Source organism: Caretta caretta, chromosome 2 (genome assembly GCF_965140235.1).
Source record: "Caretta caretta isolate rCarCar2 chromosome 2, rCarCar1.hap1, whole genome shotgun sequence".
In the NCBI taxonomy this organism is placed as follows: domain Eukaryota; kingdom Metazoa; phylum Chordata; order Testudines; family Cheloniidae; genus Caretta; species Caretta caretta.
In genome coordinates this window covers 19,888,590-19,909,744 of record NC_134207.1, presented here as the reverse complement: position 1 = coordinate 19,909,744, position 21,155 = coordinate 19,888,590, and the positions used below count along the sequence as shown (strand labels likewise).

The window sequence follows — 21,155 nt, the reverse complement described above, 5'->3', positions numbered from 1 at the left end:
TAGCGCTGGCTACATGGGGGGTTGTGGTCAATATAACTGTTGCTCACTAGTGTGGATTTTTCACACCACTGCACGACATAGTTATACTGAAATAAATGTAGACTTGGCTTTTGTGATGAATGGTCCCTTACACCGAGAATCACAGCATATTCATGTTACTCCCAGTCCCAAAGGACCAGTCAGTCACTTACCCCAGGTCAGTTGGACCTTAGATCTCACACCAAAGACAGCTCTTGTCGTCAATCCTATAATAATCTATATACATATTTATTAAAGGGAAATTAGTTATTTACAAGGTTAAAGCAGGTAAACGTACAAACACAAATGTTACTATCTTAAGTTTCAAAAGATAATAGAAGCTTCTTTAATAAGAAAGCTCTAATGTGCTTTACAGCTAACCCGGGCTAAGTGGCTGGGGATCCCTTGCTTATGCTTCGGAAACCTTTCCCCCAAAGTTCATGCAGCACAGGTATACAGTTTCTTCTTGTTAGGGGTATTTATTCCCTTCCCTCCTTGTGATTTCAGTTGCAAACTCAGCTGATGGGAGGAATCCACTTGCATGACTCATCTTCATGAGGTGTGGGGGAGAGTGGAACAACAAATGTCTTTTGTCCTCTTTAGTGTTCCACAATAGTCCGTCTGGTGTCAGTGGACCTTCCCTGTTGTTCAGGACATAACAGCTTCTGTTGGAGACCAACACTTCACACTAGTTAATGTCTGTCTCCTGCCTCGTGATTTACACAGTCACAGAGGTTTGCAATACAAATGTTTAAATATTACCTTACAGTAGGGGGTACAGATGTTGTAGGTGAGATGAATGCATGACAACTCACAAGCATTCAATAAAGACTAAACACATTCTTATATAATCCTATTTTAACAACACTAACACATAGGTTAGTCAGACTGATTCCAGCTCTGTATTTGTCTGTGTTCAGTTGAGACATGGGACCTTGGCATGAACTGGCACCTGGTCTGCCAGCATCACAAACATGTACATTTTGTACTGAGCACTTTGACTAGACAGCTAGAGGTTAGCAAATAAGCAATTAAAATAACTTAACTTTTTTTGTTAGGTCCCCTCAAGGCTTGCTGCCTGCCTCCAGCCTTGTGACACCCCACAATGCATCATTCTGTGCTGGCACAGCTAAAAATGAGCAAATCAGCTTAGCTTAAAAGGGAAAGATTTGCATATCTAACCGTGAAGAGGATTCTGTGCTACCCATGAGGGCACAGAATGATGCACTCTGGAAGTCTCTCTCAGTGCTGGGGCTGGACAGCATGGGCCTTGGGGGAGAGTGAAAGGAGAAATAAACTGGTTTGGGTGGCTTGTTTTGTGCTAAGGGCTTGATCCAGTGCTCACTGAAGTTCATGAGAGTGTCTCCATTGAATGGGCATTAGATCAGGCTCTAAAACCCTTCTTAAGCGTGGTTAATGGGAGCATTTGACACATGCTGCAGAAGTTGATGTAACTTTCCTATTTCCTCTGCAATTCGCCTGTCAGATCTTTCAAACCTGTGTTGCTTACTTTCAAGCTTACTTTTGCCTGTTAGAGCTCCTGCCTTTTCTTTAACACACTCGCTGCCGGGGCTGCTGGGAAGAGAATTGTGTCTCAAAGTGCCAGCCAGTGGGGCTGTCCATATGTCACTGAGAGAGGCTCTGAAATGTTCCTAACTGCCACAGTCCATGTGCTATTTCTCATGATGGCTGGCTGAGGGTTTGTGCACCAGTTTGCCACGTTCATTGCATAGCGTTGTAATACCATAGATCTGTGAGGCAGCTGTCCCTTTGGTACCTGGGCCTTTTATGTAAATTTAGATCAGTGCCAGTTCTATCCAAGAGGATCAGTTCTCCCATTACTCTCTCCCACAGGTTAAAGTCTGTTATTTAATAGGAATCACATCTGTTTTTTGCCCTTTGAGCACCCATTAATGTTGATTTGCAATAAGTCTTGGAGCACTGAGAAGTTCCAGGAGACTGGAAGAAAGCCCATGTTGTACCAATTGTTAAAAAGGGTAAAGGAGATGACCCAGGTAATCAAAGGGTTGTCAGCTTGACGTGGATCCCCGGCAAGATAATGACGCAGCTGATACGCAGCTGGTTATGATAATGATACGCAGCTGATTAATAAAGAATTAAAGGAGGGTAATGTAATTAATGCAAATCAACCATGGGGTTATGGAAGATAGATCCTGTCAAACTAATTTGATATTTTTTTGTGATGAGATTACAAGTTTGGTAGATAAAGTTAATAGTGGTGACATAATATACTTAGACTTCTGTAAGGTGTTTGACTTAGTACCGCATGCCATTTTGATTAAAAAAGTAGAATGATATAAAATTAACATGGGGGACACTGGGATGCTCAGTTGCTCAGGCTTCAGCCCCTGGGTGGCGGGGCGTGGGGCCCTGGGCTTCAGCCCCATGCAGTGGGGTTTCGGTTTTCTGCCTTGGGCCCCAACAAGTCTAATGCCAGCCCTGCTTGATGGACCCCCTGAAACCTGCTCGTGGCCCCCCTAGGGGGCCCTGGTCTCCTGGTGGAGAACCACTGTTGGAGTGGACAATCAACTGAACGTGAACTCCCAGTGTCACGCAATGGCCAAAATAGCTAATGTGATCCTGGGATGCAAAACAGGGGAATCTTTTGTTGGAGTAGAGAGATTATTTTACCTCTATTTGACACTGCTGCTGGAATACTGTATCTGGTTCTGGTGCCCACAGTTCAAAAGGAGGTTGATAAAGTGAAGAGGTTCAGGGAAGACCCAGGAAAACTATTAAAGTATAAGAAAACACGCTTTACAGTAATTGAGCTCTTCCAGTCTGTCTACTTAGTTTAACAAAGAGAAGGTTAAGGGGTGACTTGATTATAGTCTAAAAAGTATCTACATGGGGAACAAATATTTAAGAATGGGCTCTTCAATCTAGAAGAGAAAGGTATAACGTGATCCACTGGCTGGAAGTTGAAGGTAAACAAGTGAAGACTGGAAATAAGATATAAATTTTTAATGGTGAGGGTAGGGCCTGCTAACTACATTCAGCGATGGGCTCTGAGAGCTCCACTTGGCCACTAATAATGCCATTGCTTGGCTTGGCGAATATGCAAATGCTAAGTAAAATAAATTAGCCGTTGGAACTATTTACCAAAGGGTGTGGTGGATTCGCCATCAAAGATCATTTTAAAATCAAGATGGGATGCTTTTCTAAAAAATCTGCACTAGGGGTTATTTTGGGGAAGAGCTATGGCCTGTGTTATACAGGAGGTCAGACTGGATAATTACAGTGGTGCTTCTTGACCCTGTCATCTATGAAGCAAATGGGGGGCTATTTTGCAATTTATTTCTGGAGAGGAGGCATGCTGAAGTGATGAGGTTTTTGCACTGCATCCTATGGCCTTGCCTGTGCTCTATCTTTTCCTTGGAATTTCCCACCATTCCTATCGCTGATGCAACTCTACTAGCGGCATCTACGGTGGTAGAGCTAGTGAAGACAAGCTGCCTGCCTTTGTGTTACCTGCTATAGCAATGAGATGAGCCTGTGGTTGAAACACTGGGGCTGGTCGACACACGAGTACAGAAATTCTATCAGAGGGGCTACAGTGGTGAACGGAGGTCAGGGGTGGGAAAGCATGTAAAGTAGGCACAGCCTGCAAGTGGCAAACTGGTCTAAGCCTGATCTCTAGCAGGACTGAATTACACCATTGAGAACACACTGACTGCCTGAGCAACCCTTTGGCTCAGGCAAGTTCAAACCTTAGCCTCTCCATCGAATGCAGTTGCCATAGTAGAAGGTGGGTTCTCAGTTCTGTGATTCCCGCTGCTCATCCCCTGCATCCATGGGCTGGGGGGAGAATGGGATATTTTGCATTGCCTTCAATATGCTCAACATAGTTGCAGGGCAACTGTAATAAGTAATTACTATAATAAAAATTTCATGCTTCCGGGCTTCAGCTGATCACCTCTCGGGGTCAGGAAGGGATTTTTGTCTCACAATGCACAGTTGGCTAGATGAGTTCTGTTGTGGGTTTGTGGTTATTTTTTTTGTTTTGTATTTCTCACTTTCATCTGAAACATCAGATTGACCACAGCTGGAGATGGGACACAAGAAAGAGCAGACCAGTACTCTGAGGTGGTTCAGAGCATCCTCTTTCTTGGATGTTTAGCTGGTGAGTCATGCTCTTGTGCTCAGGGTCAAACTGATCATCAGATTTGGAGTCGGGAAGGATTTTTCCCCCAGGTCAGATTGGCTGGGGCCTTGGGTTTTTTTTCGCCTTCCTCTAGTATGAGTCTCCTGCTAGGATCATCTGGGCATATCTCACGTAATCAATTCCCTGCCATTGTAGGGGCCTCTGCATTGGTGGTGCCCTTGGCACACAGCTTAGTCATCTGATGACTGAACTGCTTTTAGCTTGTTCTGCACTGTCCTGGTACACCCTGGGCCCCAGAAGCAAGCCTGGGCTGCTGTGAGGAAGCTTGTTTTTCCAGTTATTTTTGTGTATTGGTAGATGTAGGTGAAAGGTTGGTGCTGTGTCCCAGGTTAGTGAGCGCAATCTGGCACAGCAGCTCCTGCCATCCTGTTCCCCACATGTGCTGCATGCTCTGTTCTTTTAATGGCATGAATTCAGAAATCTGTTTTATACCCACCATTGCTCTCTGGAAGAATGATACACAGCCCTCTATTGTCACATGTTGTCCTTCCTATGACGTTTAATACCCTCTCTCTAAGGTACTATAGTATCTGAGTGCCTCACTGTCTTTAATGTATTTATCCTCACATCCTTCCTGTGAGATCGAGCGGTGCTCTTATCCCCATTTTTACAGAGAAGGAGCTGGGTCACACAGGGGCTAAGGGACTTGCCCAAGGTGATACAAGAAGTGTTTAGGCGGAGCAAGGAATTGGCTAACACTAGACATTCTATCCTGGGAATCCTGTCTGGACCTAATCCTGAAGTCACCTGTTTTGTCCTGGTGGAACTAAAGGGCCATTGAATCAGAACTGAGGTCGTAGTGATTTGATATGTATATGGCTATATCATTTTATTTGTGTCTTAGATATGTATGTGGCAAACTGGCGTGAGCCTTAATCACACATGCAGTTTTTCTACCCAATTTCACTGCCAGTTATGTTCCTCTTTCTTCTCTAAAGAGTTCAGATACAACAGCAGGTTAATTAACTTGGCTTCATAACAGTAGGTCCCAGAAACCAACACACACACACAGTCCTGGTACTGCACGTTTCTGTGGCTAGTAATCTAGGCTTCTACTCCATGCTTTCAGTAATAATTTCCTGTGCTGGGTTCCTTTACTTACTACTCTCTGTGCATGTTAAACCACAATTGAACTTGGGCTGCTCCAGGATTGCAAGACTAGGGTTTGGAGCCTCTCAGGTGGCATTGTAGGCTAGAGTAGGAACTGGCTAGTAACACACATAAACTGGTACAGAGGAATCAGACCCAAAGTCTCACTGGATCGGACCCAAAGTCTGTCTAGTCCAGTATCCTGTCTCTGACAGTGGCCAACAGGCAGATATAACTATGGGATAATCTGCCCCATGTATTTGGTGTCCTCCTGGTCTCTGATTGCTGGAGATTGGCTTAGACCCTGGAGCATGAGGCTTAATACCCCTTCCAAAATCTATTATCATTAATTATAACAACTCTGGATAGTTTTGATATGCATATAAATGCACAATCCGTTTTGAAACCTTGCTAAGCTCTTGGCCTGGATGACTCCATGTGGCAATGAGTCCTGCAGTCTAATTATGGGGTGTGTAATTTTGTCAGTTTTGAATCTGGCACCTTTGTGTGAATTGGGGGAGCTGTCTGGGAGGTCTGCTCTATTAGTAGCCAGTCAGGGGCGTGCATTCAAACCATCAGGGTAAGTGAGATTGGTAAGTGTCATAAGTGATTCTTGAGTGAATGGCATTTAGTAGAAAGTCATCCTTGATATTTTAACCTAATTTTCCATGTATCTCTGTGGCTGAATTGCAGCCCCCTGGATGGAATATCTCTTGGGGCCACTGAGGCCTCCTCCTGGAAAACTTTAGGCAATATTTTATCTAGAATATTCTGCTGACACTTGCAATTGTTCCTCTCCATTCTTGGTGACAAAGGTAGGGTATTTGCATGAAAACAAGATATTCCATTCACCACGTCAGTGTCCCAAGAGCAGATCATGACCTGTAGAGTGAAATCCTGGCTCCATTGATGTCAATGGCAAAGCCCCATTGACTTCAATGGTTAGGATTTCACCCCTAGTGAAGATGAGCATCAGGAATAAGATTAATGCTTCAGAAAGGAGAATCCCCTTCTCATGCAGATCTGGAGAAGAAGGGGAGAGAAAAGCAGGACCTACGGGGCATGGAGCTGAATTGTTTCTGAGTGGCCTACTTTTCACGGTGCTCTGTGAGCTGTTAAATAGTGTCTGAGAGTAACTCTTGTGCTTAAGAGCAGTTGCCAGCGAGCTAATTATTTAAGTCTCTCCACAGAGTAGCGATAAGTGACATCCCCTTTTGATGTTAATGTATTTGCTTAACAAAAAAGAAAAACCTGTGACTTACATGGTTATGTTTTGGTTGACACAACCTGTTGCTCACACTCTCCCCTTGTCCTTGTCTAACGTTTACTTACCTGAGACAGGAGCATGGGAATTTCTGATGGTGGTGTTCTCTATGCACCCATGTAAAGTGCAGCGGAAGGGTGGTAGAACTCCCTTCTGCTGCCCCTGAGTCCTAGGATCTCAGGCATTCACTGAAAGCTATAGTTTGTGCCCATTTGCATCTAATTCTCCGATTTAAAGCCATGCTGTATTATGGTCAACTGAATTGAAAACAGAAAGGTGAAGAATGAAGTGTCTGGATGGAATTAGCATTTTAAGATTTATCTCAAAGGCCTCACACTTGGGGCATGGCTAGACTGGGGGGGAGGGAAGGAGAATTTCTGTAACACCCCTCCTCCCCCGTATGTTACCTAACATGTTTTCAAATCCTCGTGTACACGGGGCAAGTTGTAATTATTCACTGCTCAAGGTGAACCCAAGATTACAGCCTCCTAGGGTTGTTAATGTGTTTTTTAAAAAAACAAACCAAACTTTACTCTAGATGAGGCCAGTGCCTCAAAATAGGACGACCAGGTTTTGGTTTCTCTGGCATGAAGTTAATAAATCTCAAACAACCACTATGCCCTAACCCATATGAAGGGCTAAGTCACACGTATATCTGATCAGAGAAGAGGTGCCTAAGGAAAAAACAAATGGACTCAAACTGTGAAATACCCACCCAGTCGCCCCAAACTAGAGCCTGGTGGGTGTGGTTAAGGCTCTCGGCTGTGAGATCTGGGTTTCAGTCCTGTCTCTGTCACTGACTCCCTGTGTGAGCATGGACAAGTCAGTTAGCCCTGGTCTGCACTTAAAATTTACGTTGATGCCACTATGAAGAATTTGTTCATCAGCCTAGCTAGAGCCACATGAAGTGGTGGATTCAAGGGCTGCGGAAGCTTCCTAACAGTGGGGGTGCTGAACTGTGGCCCCACCCCTGCACCGCCCCTTCCCCCTGAGGCCCCTCCCCATTGCTTGTCCTTACACTGATAAGTGTCAGAGGGCCATGACCCCCGTTTTCCAGCACCCCTGGGTGGATTGCCGATATCGATGGGAGGAGCCCTTCCGGCACTGTAGGCTGTGTCTATACCACAGGGTCAGCATGGCACAACAATGGCACCACAGCTATGCCGCTGTAGTCACCGTAGTGTAGACAAACCCTTATTCTCCCCATGCTTCATTTCCACGCTGGTAGAAATGGAGACAGCATTACTCACATTGTCTGGGTTGTAACCTCTTTGGGGTAGAGACTCTCTTACTAGATGTATGTGCAACACGGGGCCCACTGGACCGCTAAGCTCAACTGTGGCCTCTTATTGCTAATGTAACAATATGATCTTTCCAGTTTTTATTTATTCCGTCTTTGGGAACACCCAGACATAGAAACCGTGTAAGGAACAGATTCCAGACACTTAACGGATTTCCTAGCAAGGACTCTGTGAAGGTCTGAGTACAGTGCGACGGAAATAAGAATGAGTGCTGCAATCTAGGATTCTAATATTTTTTTAAAAAAGCAGCCCATTTGAGCTGATTTGAATGCGTGGACTGTGCGGGGAAATCTTCATATCTAGGGCTGTCAGGAACAGGATGGTTAAAGGGGGAGCCCTGCCGTTGGGAAATCACCCGGAGCAAGCAGCAGAGTGAAGCTTGCTCCATTGTTTACAGGTAGCGTAAAATGGATGGGAGCGGGTTCTAGGGATGAAAATCAAGCGGCGGATTCCTGTGGTCTGCCGTGCTAATATTAGAATGTGTGTGTATCCAGCAGGCGTGGTGAGGGGTGTTCAGGAGGCTAAGAGGAGAAGATGGCTGCGGGATTTATTCCCCTCCCCCCTCCTTCAGCCGTGACTCTAATAATCTTGACAAAGGACAGATGTGAGGTGGGAGAGGATGGAGCTGGGTGGAGAAGGGACTTGCTTGGACTGATCTGGGTGGAACGCTGGCTGGGAGATGGAAATTTGCTCGGTACGTGTGGCTGTCAGAAAGGGAGACATTTTGCTGTGCTCTGAGCTGAAGGGAAAAGCTGCTTCACAGCGGTGACGTGTGCAAAATCCCCTTGCAAAGATGCATTGAATGGGGAGGGTGGGGATGTGGTTATAGTAATTTGAAATGGGATTGGGGTGATGTTCCACCATGTCAGCCACGGGGAAGGAAGATTCATGGGGATCTCTGCTTCCCTGTGCCAAGGAGAGCAGGGGGAGCTCTCCCTCTGATCTTAACAGAGAGGTGGGAGCTGTGCTCTTAACTTAACCCCTCGTGAGGGAGAAACAGTCCCCCTCAGCAGAAGAGCAGGCTGTGGGGCTACAGTTAGGCCTCTCTGCACTAGTGTGCCTGTGGGCTGGAAGAACAGCCTCATCCTGCTTACATGCATTCACAGCTGCTGGAACAGTGTAATCACAGACCCGTAGTCCTTTCCCAGCCCGTTCCCAACCCCCAATACTATGGCGAGCCTTTAGAGCAGCCACAGAGCTGCCCTCTGTCCCGGGCAGGGGAAGCAGAGACCTCCTGGCAGGGCTGGATTTCCAGTTTGGCACAGTAGGCACGTGCCAAGGGGCCCTGGCATTCTAGGGGCGCTGGTGTTCTAGGGATGTCTAAAAGTTTACAAGTGGGTTAAAAGTTTCATTTTTTACGGAAAACACGAAGGTCAGCTGTAGGCGGGGGGGGGGGGGGGGGGGGGCGCGCTGAAGAAGTTGTGTCTCGGGGCACGTACAGTATAAATCCGGCCCTGCCTCCTGGGTGGCCACCCCAACTCGTAAAGCCTTCCACCCCAGCACATCCCTATCAGGGGGCTTAAAATGTCTTGTCTTGTGCATGCTCTTGCACTTAAGTGAATTACATTCTTAGCACACTTCTGTAACTGCTGTATAACACAGTTGCATCGGAACTGCACCTTCGTTGCCCTCAGCTGGATTAGAGTGAGACATTTAAATCTTCCAGGTGAATGAGTTCCCAGCTAGCAGTGACTTTCTGTTGTATTACTGCCAACCATAAGCATTCAAAAATCCCAGTTTGGACCCAAAAATTCATTCGGCTTTAATAACATTTTGGGTTCTCTGTTTGCCTTCTGGGTTTTCATAGAATCTAGGGCCAAAAGGGACCATTGTGAACATCTTGTCTGACCTGCTGTATAACACAGGCCATAGAACTTCCCAGTAATAATTCCTAGAGTAGAGCTTTTAGAAAAAAACATCCAGTCTTGATTTCAAAATTGCAAGTGATGGAGAATCCACCACAACCCTTAGTAATTATCCACTGGAACAGTTTACCCTCACTGTCAAAAATGTATCCCTTATTTCCAGTCTGAATTTATCTGGCTTCAACTTCCAGCCATTGGATCGTATTACACTTTTCTCTGCTAGATTGAAGAGCCCATTATTAAATATTTGTGCCCCATGTTGGTACTTACAGACTGTAATCATGTCACCCCATAACCTTCTTTTTGTCAAGCTAAGTAGACAGACTCCAAGAGCCCAGTCACTGTTTTCTAATCCTTTAGTAATTCTCATGGCTCTTCTCTGAACCCTCTCCAATTTATCAACATCCTCCTTGAATTGTGGGCCCCAGAACTGGGCACAGTATTTTAGCAGCAGTGCCAAATAGGGGTAAAATAACCTCTGTACTCCTACTCAAGATTCCCCTGTTCATGCGTCCTTGAATCACATTAGCTCTTTTGGCCACACTGTCACACTTTAGTTTTGAGCCTTTAGGCTTTACACTTTAAAACTTTACTCTGCCACTATAAGAGCTAGAAACAAACTTTATTTTTTAAATGAAAGGGGAGATTCTCACGTGATAACATACTCCAGGAGCTGGGGATTTCAGAAAAACAAATATTCAAGATAAAATCCTGAGAGTTGGCAACAGTGGGATTAATTAGCTCCTATTAATTAGAAAAAGCAATTCTAGGCATTTGCTTTCACAGGTTTTTTTTAAATTTTCATTTGCTTCCCCTGCCCTTCAATAAAATGATTACATTGTTTGCAGTTCTTTCTGTGAACATAAGAACTGCCATACTGCATCTGGCCAGTGGTCCATCTAGCTCAGTGTCCTGCCTCCAACCGTGGCCAGTGCTAGAGCTTCAGGAACAGTGTACAGAACAGGGCAACTTTGAAGAGCTCCACCCCATCTTCCCCTCCTGACTTCTGGCAGTCAGAGGTTTAGGGTTGTCCAAGTATGGGGTTCCATCCCTGACCATCTTGGCTAATAGCCATTGATGGACCTATTCTCCATGAACTTATTTGGTTCTTTTTCTGAAAACCGAGTTATACCTTTTGCCATTACAGCATCCCGTGGCCAGGAGTTCCAGAGGATGATTGTGCGTTGTGTGAAAAGTACTTCCTCTTGTTTCTGTTATATCTGCTGCCTGTTAATATCATGGAGTGACCCCTGGTTTTTGTATTGTGTGGATGGGTAAATAGTACTTCCCTGTCTTTTTCCACAACATTTGTGATTTTCTAGACATCTGTCATATCCGCCCTTAATCATCTCTTTTCTAAGCTGAATAGCTTTTTTAGACTTTTTAGAGTCTCTTCTTTTGGAAGCCGTTCCATATCCTTGATCATCTTTGTTGCCCTTCTCTGCCCCTTTTCCAGTTCCACTATATCCTTTTTGAGATAGAGCAACCAGATCTACAAGCAATACTTTAGGTTTGGGCATGCCATTGGTTTATATAGTGCCATTATCATATTTTCTGGCTCATTTTCTATCCCTTTGGTAACAGTTCTTAACATTCTGTTAGCTTTTTTTAACTGCTGGTGCCCCTTGAGCTAGGTGGGTCTATTCAGGAGGGGATCAGCTAAATGGGATGAAAAGAGAACAGAAGTGGGTTGAGTGGGACAGAGCTGGGGAGAAGAGGGTAAGCCGGTCAGATGTGGAGTGAAGCTGATGTGAAGGTGCCAGGAGAGAGGGGGAACAAGGAGAGGGTTGGTGCAAATGGCCAATCAGCATAGGGCAGAGAAAGTCCAGTCAAAACTGTAGAAAGTTCTCTAGCTGACCTTAAACAAAAACTCAGTGGGAGACCCCAGGGGATTGTGATAACTTGACTTAATAAATGAATAAGAATTGGGGTGGTGGCTGAGTTAGTGTTGGCGGGCCCTCAACAAGTGGGTTTTCAGGAGGGATTTGAATGAAGGGAGGATGGGGTTGTGATTTTCAGAGTTTCTGAGCCCAGCATCTCTGAAAATCAGGTTCTACAGTCGAACCTGAGAGTTATGAACACCTCTGAAATGTTTGCAAATCTGAACAAAACGTTGTGGTGGTTCTTTCAAAAGTTTACAACTGAACGTTGACTTAATATGGCTTTGAAACTTTACAATGCAGAAGAAAAATGCTGCTTTCCCTTTATTTTTTGTTAGTAGTTCACATTTAACCTAGTACAGTACTGTATTTGCTTTATTTTATTTTTTCTCTCTGCTGCTGTCTGATTGCGTACTTCTGGTTCCAAATGAGGTGTGTGTGGTTGACTGGCCAGTTTGTAACTCTGGTGTTTGTAACTGGCATGCTGGGATGAGAAACGCTTTCAAGGCACAGGGTCTCTGGTCTAGCAGTGCACTTCCACGCATACTTCACTGTAAACATGTCTGACTAATGCCATTGATGTCAGTGAGACCACACACTCAAAAGTTAGGCATGTGCTTAATTGTGGCATGTGCTCCTTGCTGAGTTGGGGATACAGGGTGGGTTGGATGACAGACAGGAAATATTTGTTGTGGATGACTGAATAAGGTGCAGGAGTCTGTGCTTAAGTGACCAGAAATGAAACCCCGAAAACAACCCCAAGCAAAAACCCCCTCAAAACACACACAACCGCCGCCCCCCTGACACGGTAGGGAGGATTTTAGTAATTTTTTAATCAGTTCATACTGCCACTCGAAACCTATCATCCATGCATGCTTTAATAGTTGGCGGCTTTGAGGCTTAATCTTGGTGGTTGGCTCACTTGAGACCTGGATTTAAATTCAGTGATAATTCCTTGCTCTGTGTACTGTCACACTTGGCTTGAAGTGCAAGTAGTAAGTAACCTTACTACGCACTTCACATCCCTCCCCTACCCCTGTTGGAATACAAGAGAAGTCCCACATGGTTCTAATTGGCACATGATTTGTCAAAGCCAGCTGATCTGAAGATTTCAGAATGCCTCGTGGAATTGCAGCGTTTTGGCAGTTTGTGCTATCATTGTTCTTTTTTTATTCCTGTGTATTAAGAGCATGTTATCAGCACTTAATAATAATAATAGGACTTCTTTCCAATTAAATTATTTTTTGGGGGGGGGGGTTGGTTTAACTTATGGCTGTATGCAGTGCCATGTGATAGATACATGTGCATATATATACAGAGATAAAGCTTGCGTCCATATATTTCTTTATAAAGTGCAAATTCTGGCAAGTCCAGATGGATGCTAACGCGCTGCTACATACCGGCCTGCAGCTTTCTTTCTCTCTCCATTACCTGTTGAAGTCAATCAATATTGGATCAAGACCTTTCAGTGGGAATAAATGATTAATATTAGGAAAGGTTTTATAACTGAATTTTTTGGCGTGGTTTAAACACAGAAGTTGCTCTGGATTAACCCAAGACTTGTCTGCATTTGAAAGGATTACCAGTTGTACTGGTATAACCCCTTATGTGGTTACTCTCTTTTCTGCTATAAGGATGGCTTTTCCCTCCCAGTTTAGCCCCTTAAGCCCCTTTCTAAGAGACCAAAGCTAAACTGAAAAAGGCAGTCTTACACTGGAATAACAGTCTCTTCAGGGGGAGTAACACTGGTATAATTATAGTGGTTTAAATTCACTTCTTAGCTTATTCCACTTTGACTTTCCTGTGTAGACAACCCCTTAAATTGGCTTCTGAACCACTTTAGATGAGCTGGTGCAAGCGCACATTTTGGCGGAAGAATGGCTGATTTAGGCTTGTTCTATACTTAACATTTCTACCAGCACAACTGTGGTCATGGTGGCAGAAAATCCACACCTGCATAGCAACACAGCTCTATCGGCAAACACTCCAGTATAGACACGGCTAGGTCGACAGGAGAATGCTCTGTCAATCTAGTTCCCATCACTCAGGGAATGTGGTGCTTCTGTACTCTCAGAAAAACCCCTTCCATTAGTGTAGACAGCATCAACACCGTGTGTGTGTGTGTGTGTGTGTGAGAGAGAGCTGTGGCTATGCAGGCTTAGTCCCTGTTATGTTAACATGGCCGTAGAATGAGAGGTCTGCCTTGGCCCTTAGCTGAAGCCTGTCAAATGATATATGCAGGACAGTGATTGAAACGTCCCAGGCATTATTATTATTTTTTTTTAAGATAATGGTTAATTCATCCATAAATTAGCAGCCAGTTTGCTTGAGAGAGTTGATGAGACAAATCTCTTGGACTGTTCTGCTTGCAAGTGCAAATAGCTTTGTCCCTGAGGGGATTGCTAGAGATTTGGAGGTGGATTTTACTCCTCTCTTGGATTTATGTACGGGCAGTAATCTATGGAGTGAAAATTAAGGCATAAACTTTTCTAGTGGGTGACTTTATTGCCTTGAAATCCGGAAGAGAAAATAATTATTGTTAGCATTTCTTCAAAGCTTCACAAACATGAATCCGGAGGTAAGTATTATTATCTGCAAAAAGAAAAGGAGTACTTGTGGCACCTTAGAGACTAACCAATTTATTTGAGCATAAGCTTTCGTGAGCTACATGCTCAAATAAATTGGTTAGTCTCTAAGGTGCGACAAGTACTCCTTTTCTTTTTGCGAATACAGGCTAACACGGCTGTTACTCTGAATCCTGTTGTTATTATCTGCATTCTAACAACATGAAAGCTGAGACCCAGAGTCTGTTTCTACTTTGCACTTCTTTTGGAAATCTCTGCTGCAGCTGCACATTGGCAGGACCTGTGGGATCACCAGTGTAGATAGTACACCCTGATTTTGCTGTTATCATGTGGCCGTGCTTGTAGCAGACCAGTGCTGGTGGAACTGCAGTAGTGAGGGACTTCCCAAAAGCAGGCTAGTGTAGACAAAGGCTGGTAGGTTAATGCCACACAGCATTAGAATTTGGGTGTTCCTGGCTTCCAGAACCTTGCTCAGAACACTAGGATCGAGAGAGTTTGTGAGTATGGATATACCAATAAAACTTTGAAGTGTAGACTGGGGCTAATGACAGTAACAAGGGTAAGTTGTTTTGTAACAAGAAAGTGAAAGTGAGCTGTGCTTCCTGTTTCAGCTGTGGTGGTTGTAACCTTTCACAAGCACTGCCCCCTTAAATGGCCACAAGCAGCACAAGGTTCAGTTAGTGTCCACAGAGGCACCCACGCCTAACCCTTTTACTGGTGTATCCTGGGAAATGTGGGCGGCTGCCCTGCCCTGCCTCAGCTAGGGATATATAGATCATGTGAAGGATGTCTGTGGGGCAGTGTGTGCTGCTGCACTGAGAGGTGGGAGAGAGTTGAGCTGACCAGAGGGATTACACAAACCTGGTAAGGGGGTCCTGTCCAAACGGCCAAGAGCAAACCCAGTGTGCCGAACTGGTTTCAGGGAGACAATCAGGAGTTGATTTCAACCTCTGGCAGAGGCTAAACATTGCTTAGTGGGCCAGGGCTGCTGAGTTTTAACCATCATATGTGCAGGCAAAAAACCCCAACCTGTTGAGAGCCAGCCAGGCCACTCGCTGGTTACAAACTGGGTGGAAAGTTCTAGTGTAGACAGGGCCTTCAAGGTCCGGTTGTCCTATTTCTACAGCACCTGGCACACTGCGGTCCTGGTCCATGATTAGCGCTCTGAGGTGCTAAGGTAATAAAAATCACTGCTTAAAATAAATCTGAAGAGCTGAAAGAAATGCAGGCTGGGGTAGGGATCTCATAAGCTAGAATGGAGGATAAAAACAGGTTAACTACCATGCTCATCTCCGTGTATCCTGCCGCTAGCCCTGTACTTGCTGGTTTGCTTTCAGCGGTGTCACAATAAGCTTTTGCTGAATCTTGATGATGCTAAAATAAACAACGTGACCGATTTGCTTCTGAGACACACAGACACCAGTCAGACTTGCATCAAGGCTTTCTATTTACACCACCCTATTGCCCTGTAGAAACTGGTACAGACTCTTGGTCCATTCATTGCTCTTGTCTCAGGGACAAATACTGCTGCCCGTGCAAGGGGCATAGAAGGCACCAGAAGCAGCTGGAACCTGTGTGGTTTTGCTTTTTGTGTTGGGGAGTGTGAATGGTCAGAATGGTTTGTTCCGGGCATCCATATCCTCCTCCATATGCTGCAGAGCACAGCTCACTGGGGGCCCACTGCGCCTTGGCCTGGATGGTAATTTGGTGGAGTGGCTATGCCACTGGCCTCATGGCTGTGAAAGTCCCATCCAGTATTCTCTGTTTGGGGTTCAGTAGTCATGGAGTGACTGCAGTGCTGCTTTGTGACCCGTAGGGCAGGATTTCATGCCTGGCTGCTGATTTCCTTGGGCTGTGCACTGATTTAAGCGGTTAAAGGTATTGCCAGGAGGTGGAAGCTCTTCTTGAGAATGTCTGTGAGAACCCCTTCCTCCGGATCATTCACAGAGGTTTCCAAACAGCTGGCTGGCACTGGCTCTTCGGATGAAATCCTGGGCACAGTGAAGTCAATGGCAAAACTCTCAGCAGGGTCAGGATTGCATCCTTTGTTTCCAATGAAGAGAAACAGAAGGGAAGGGGGCAAAGAGGTGACTCGCAAAAGTGTAAAATGTGTCTCAAGCTGAAGAGAGCTACAAACCTAAGGTTACTTTCCTATGCTGGCTAAGGTTGCAGTTGTCCCTGGGATGCCGTGGCACTGTGAGTGGGTGAAGAGGTGTCCATAAGGCAGGGGTAGTCAATATTTTTTTTTTTTTTGGTCAAGGTATAGTCAAGGACCAGACTCTGGAGGAAATAATTAAAAAGAAGAGTAATGATGATCATAAGTAAATAAAAATATTTGGGGGTCTGTTCAAAAGCATCAGACTCCCCCGGCCATAAAGCAATCACTGTATTCGGGTGCTTTCTGCATAAAGAACATGTCAGAGAACATCCCCACCATAGAGACTGGGTGAGCCCGTAGATCTGAAATTGCTTTTAGTAACTGAAGTGAATGGGCCGAGGTTATTTTCCTGAGTGCATTACTGATTAAGTGGGATATGCTTTAAAACCTTTGTTTTCCTCAACTTAAAAGGCCACTGCTTATCTTTTCAGCTTGATCCTGGTCTGTTTCCCTGAATCAACTTTTCAGCCACGATGCACAGCCTTGCAGAAGCAAAGTGGAAGGCATGCATTGCTATCCACAGTTTTATGTAGGATCCACAAGGATCTCTGTGCATCAGAAATGCACGTTCTTGATCCTTTCCCAGTGTCTGGGCTTGGCAGCCGTATTTACACTAGAACATTTTGGGATTGCATTGCATTGCCTAGTGTGCTTGTGAAATAGGCCTTGCTTTGGTGCAGTGGAGAGGGGAGACTGTCAGGTTGCAACTCTTTATCAGCCAGCCATCCCCAGCACAAGTTCAAGCTGCAGGGGGCACTGGTGTTCGGTCTTGCACGGGTGATCTGAGGTACTTGATGGTTTTTAAGCTTAACCTTTGCCTGCATATACCAATTATTTATCAAGTGTCCATCATTGCTCTGTGCATTTTGCTAACCAGTCAGATGTTTTGCTAACCCAGACCTGTGTAGGCATAATGGGTCTTGCTTTAGCACAACGGGCTGGACTAGATGACTTCTTGAAGTCGGATCCAGTCCTACATTTCTGTGATTCTATGGCTCCGTGCCCCAAAGAGTGTACAGGCTAGTTCAGACACACACACAGTGCATAGTAGCTCTGTCAGAATTGGAAGTGGTGCAAGAAACTAGCAATCAGGAAGCCTGCTCAGTATCACTTCAGGATGGTGCTCTCTAATTACCTAGCATGATATTTGTGTGTGTGTGTATGTATGGGAGTCAGAATTCTCTTTTGAGGGTCGTACAACATTTTGATCACATTAATCATTTTTTCCCCTCCCTCTGTTGTGTACACCCTTCCAAGGCATAGCAGCACTCCTGTCTTGGATAGCATACAAAGACAGATAATGTTTACTATAGAATACTTCCCTTTAGCTCCATCAATGCTACAGTTTTATCCCTTATTAGGAAACTCTTTTTAAACTGTTTCTGCTAACACAGCTATGCCAGCTGGTGCCGATGGGGCATAGCCTTATTAAAATTTACTTTAAAAAATGTCCAAGACTACGTTAGTGCTTAGAATTTTATACTGTTTAGCACTTACGTAGCGCTCCTTTTTGTTGTTGTTGTTTTTTTTTTTTTTTTGAATCTCTTCAAGGTTAAAAGAGTACTAGTTGTAAATCATATTTTTAAATAACAGATTTCCCTTATTTGGGTTACTAATTTCACCTTTCCATATTAAAACAAAAATAAATTTAGAAATCTAACTTGCTCTGCTAATGCAGATTGTCGTCTCTTACGTTGCAGCGTGGGCAATAAAAATATACTAGTCAGTTTTGCTCTTTGGTTCTCTTGTACTAACACAACATTGGCCAATAATAGATGTGTGTTCTCTGTGTGGTGCATGAGGCGGGGAATGGGGGAAGAGCCCTTTCTGGAGTAAAAAAATCAAATGTTTTTCTGTTGCACTGATATTCTGTCAAACTGCTTCGGTTTTTGCAAAATGTAAATCTGAGGCCTAAATCTACCTGGCTGACCCTTTCAGACTTGCTTCTCTCTGCCCTTTCCTGGCCTCAATTCAGAGAACAGCAGCTGACACATTAGAACCTATAAATAGAGCGCATGATAACTGTGCAGAATACTACACTGTGGGTTTGTCCCGTTATAGCCACCAAGCCAGTCAGTGGTATAGCTGCATGGGTGCAAACCCTTAGTGTTTGTAAAGCCACTTTCATCTGCAGTCTGTACTGGTGCAGTTGACTTTGATTTCAGGCGGGCAGGGGTAAGATATACTGATACAAATTGCAACTTTGTCTGTCTACTCTATGGGCTTTCACACTGGTATGTAGCCCCCGACTACTCAAATCCTCACTGTAGACATGGCCTGAGAAACCATGGACCAAACTGTCTGTTGGTGTAGCTGCTGAAACCAATGCATTTGGGACTCTAACTGTAAATATTTAACAGATGAAACTCCCTTTCTCTTCTGTCCTCTCACTGAATTCCTTAACTAATTGGTAGTGACTGTCTTAACTTTGGTCCATGCAGTCATTAATCACCTGGACTCCCCTAGCCACACAGAATTCTGTGGCACTCTTAACTTTCCATTATCTTGTTTCTTGTGTGACTCACTTATATGTCGCCCTTGAAAGTGAGGTTTAGGTTGAAGGTTAGTTGTTGATATTCTAAAGCTGATATCGTCTACAGAGTTGTTTAGTTTACCATCTACCGCACTTCCTCCTGTACTTTTACACGAGCTTCACTGGTTCTTGCCATATGCAAGTATTGGATGGCCTTCATCAGCAAGGGGGGAAATGGTCTTGTGGTTAAGGCACTGGACTAGCACGTGGGAAACTTCCTGACTTTGCTGTACACTTCCTGTTTGATCTTGGGCACGTCATTTAGGGATGTGTACGCTGCAGCTGGGAATGAGGCTCCCCGCCCCAGTAGACAGACTCCTCTAGCTCACCTTGAGCTAGTGTGCTAAAAATAGCAGCATGGGCATTGTGGCTCTGGTGGAAACTCAGGCTAGCCAACCAAGATTGGACCCAGGGGGTCGGGTGGGCTTGAGAGCCTGAGATGCCCCCTGATTCTCAGTGTCCAGACTCCTATTTCTAACATGCTAGTTCTAGCCAAGGTAGCGCAAGTCTCTCTACCCCGGCTGGGCGGCTCTCTCTAAACTGTAGACACACCCAGGCTCGGTGCAGTGAGGTGATGAGCATGACTGCTCCAATTTAAAATTAAGAGTGTGACAGTCCCAGTGGCTTCAATCCAAGTGTTCATTTACTTAAACATGCTCTTAAGTGCTTTGCTGGAGCAGGGTCAGAGTGCTCAGGATTGGGTAGGATGGAGTCCTTCATCTCTCTCTACCTCAGACGATGCTTCCTACATCCCACCCTTTGTCTGTTTTGTCTAGTTTGGGTTGTAAACTTTGGGACTATCACTGTGTGTGCATGTACAGCACCTAGCACAATGAAGCTCTGATCTCATTTGGGGCCCCTGGGTGCTACTTAATACAGATAATTGTAGAGGAGGAAGAAAAATAATCCAGGCTGGTCCAAGTTGGGGTGTGTGTGTGTGTGTGTGTTTTTTTCTTTTGCTGGGAGTTAAGGGATGAAAATGAGCAAAAGAAAATTAATCTTGACAGTGAGAACTTTTAGGTTAGTCTCCCAAAAGAAATGGTGCAAGCCGTTTCTTGAGAAATCTAAAATTGGACTCGAAGAACCACTGAAAAACCTACTGCAAGGCAAAATGTAAGTCTCTTCACCTCTAATTTCTATGGTGACAGAGATTAGTATTTTTCCTGGGTCCACACGTTTTGCAGGAACTTAGATGGATAGCGAACACTTTCAGCTAAAGGCTTTTAGACAGTAATTATCTTTTTTTGGTAGAAGTTTAATTCTCCAGGCCTTTTCAGCATTGTATAGCTGTCACGGTCGATGAAGTTTGCTGTGTGTGTATGAAAAGGAATTTCATAGGATTCAAGACCATTCTGAAGCTCATTGAAGTGAATGACTCTCACTGACTTCCCTGGGCTTTGGATCAGGTTCTCTATTGGGAGGAAAAAAGTGTGTGCGTGTGTTTTTTTTTTTTTTTTTTTAAAACTCGAGTTAGCTAACTCAAGGTAAAATCCTAGAGATGCCAAGGCAGTTTGTAGTCTTCACGTGAGTTAGCTGGTCCAGTTAGATTATGGTGGAGCCATTTAACTCGACCTGAAGCTCATGTGAAGACTACAAACTGCCTTGTCTGCACTGTACAGTGTTGTTGTAGCCATGTTTGTCCCAGGACATTAGACAGATATCAGAGATATTACCTCACCCATCTTGTCTTCACTAACCTTTTATCTTCTGTAAATTAACTCAAGTTAAGAATACACCTTTTTTTCCCCTCTCATTGAGGACGTAGCATAAGCAGTGTTGTTTTGTGGTTTAATACAATCGAGAGCTTCTCTGTTCGGGACAGTGCTTATACCTCATCAGAGTCAATGGGATTTAAGCAAGTGCATAATTTTAAGCATGCACTTTCCTGAATCCAAGCCTTAAAGAGAAGGCCTGGGAAGGATTATGTCATGGGTTTTCTTTTTGTACTTTCATTGACACTATTAACAAAACAAATGATTATCACTTTTTATTTGGCCCTGTGCTATTGAGGCGGTTTGTCTGAGCTTTCATTGCTCATTTGCTTGGACGTGGAAAAAGGGAGCCACCTTCCCATGCTGTTGAAGGAAGAAAAATAATCCTTGTGTTGTCAGCTGATCTTTGCTGCCTTTAATAAAGAGGAATAAAAAAGCACCCCGGTACAAAGAGTTGTCTGGGGTTTTCTTTCACACCTCACTCTGCAGTAGCTCTCCGTTTTCAGCATCTGGATATTCACCTGTGTAGCAGTTTTGGTGTCTAAAATCTTTTATCCACCATAA

General features: G+C 44.5%; 1 protein-coding gene across 3 annotated transcripts in view; it reads left to right on the top strand.

Annotated features, from left to right (window-relative positions):
- LOC125632840 (uncharacterized) overlaps positions 1–21,155 on the top strand; it is a 180,153-nt gene that overhangs the window by 37,935 nt on the left and 121,063 nt on the right. Inside the window, exon 1 of one of the 3 annotated variants that reach the window (XM_075124938.1) lies at positions 8,175–8,255. The exons of the other annotated variants lie outside the window; for them this stretch is intronic. The gene's annotated coding sequence lies outside the window, so the exon portion shown is untranslated. Of the gene's footprint in view, positions 1–8,174; positions 8,256–21,155 lie in introns of those variants that run through there. 3 annotated transcript variants of the gene reach the window in all.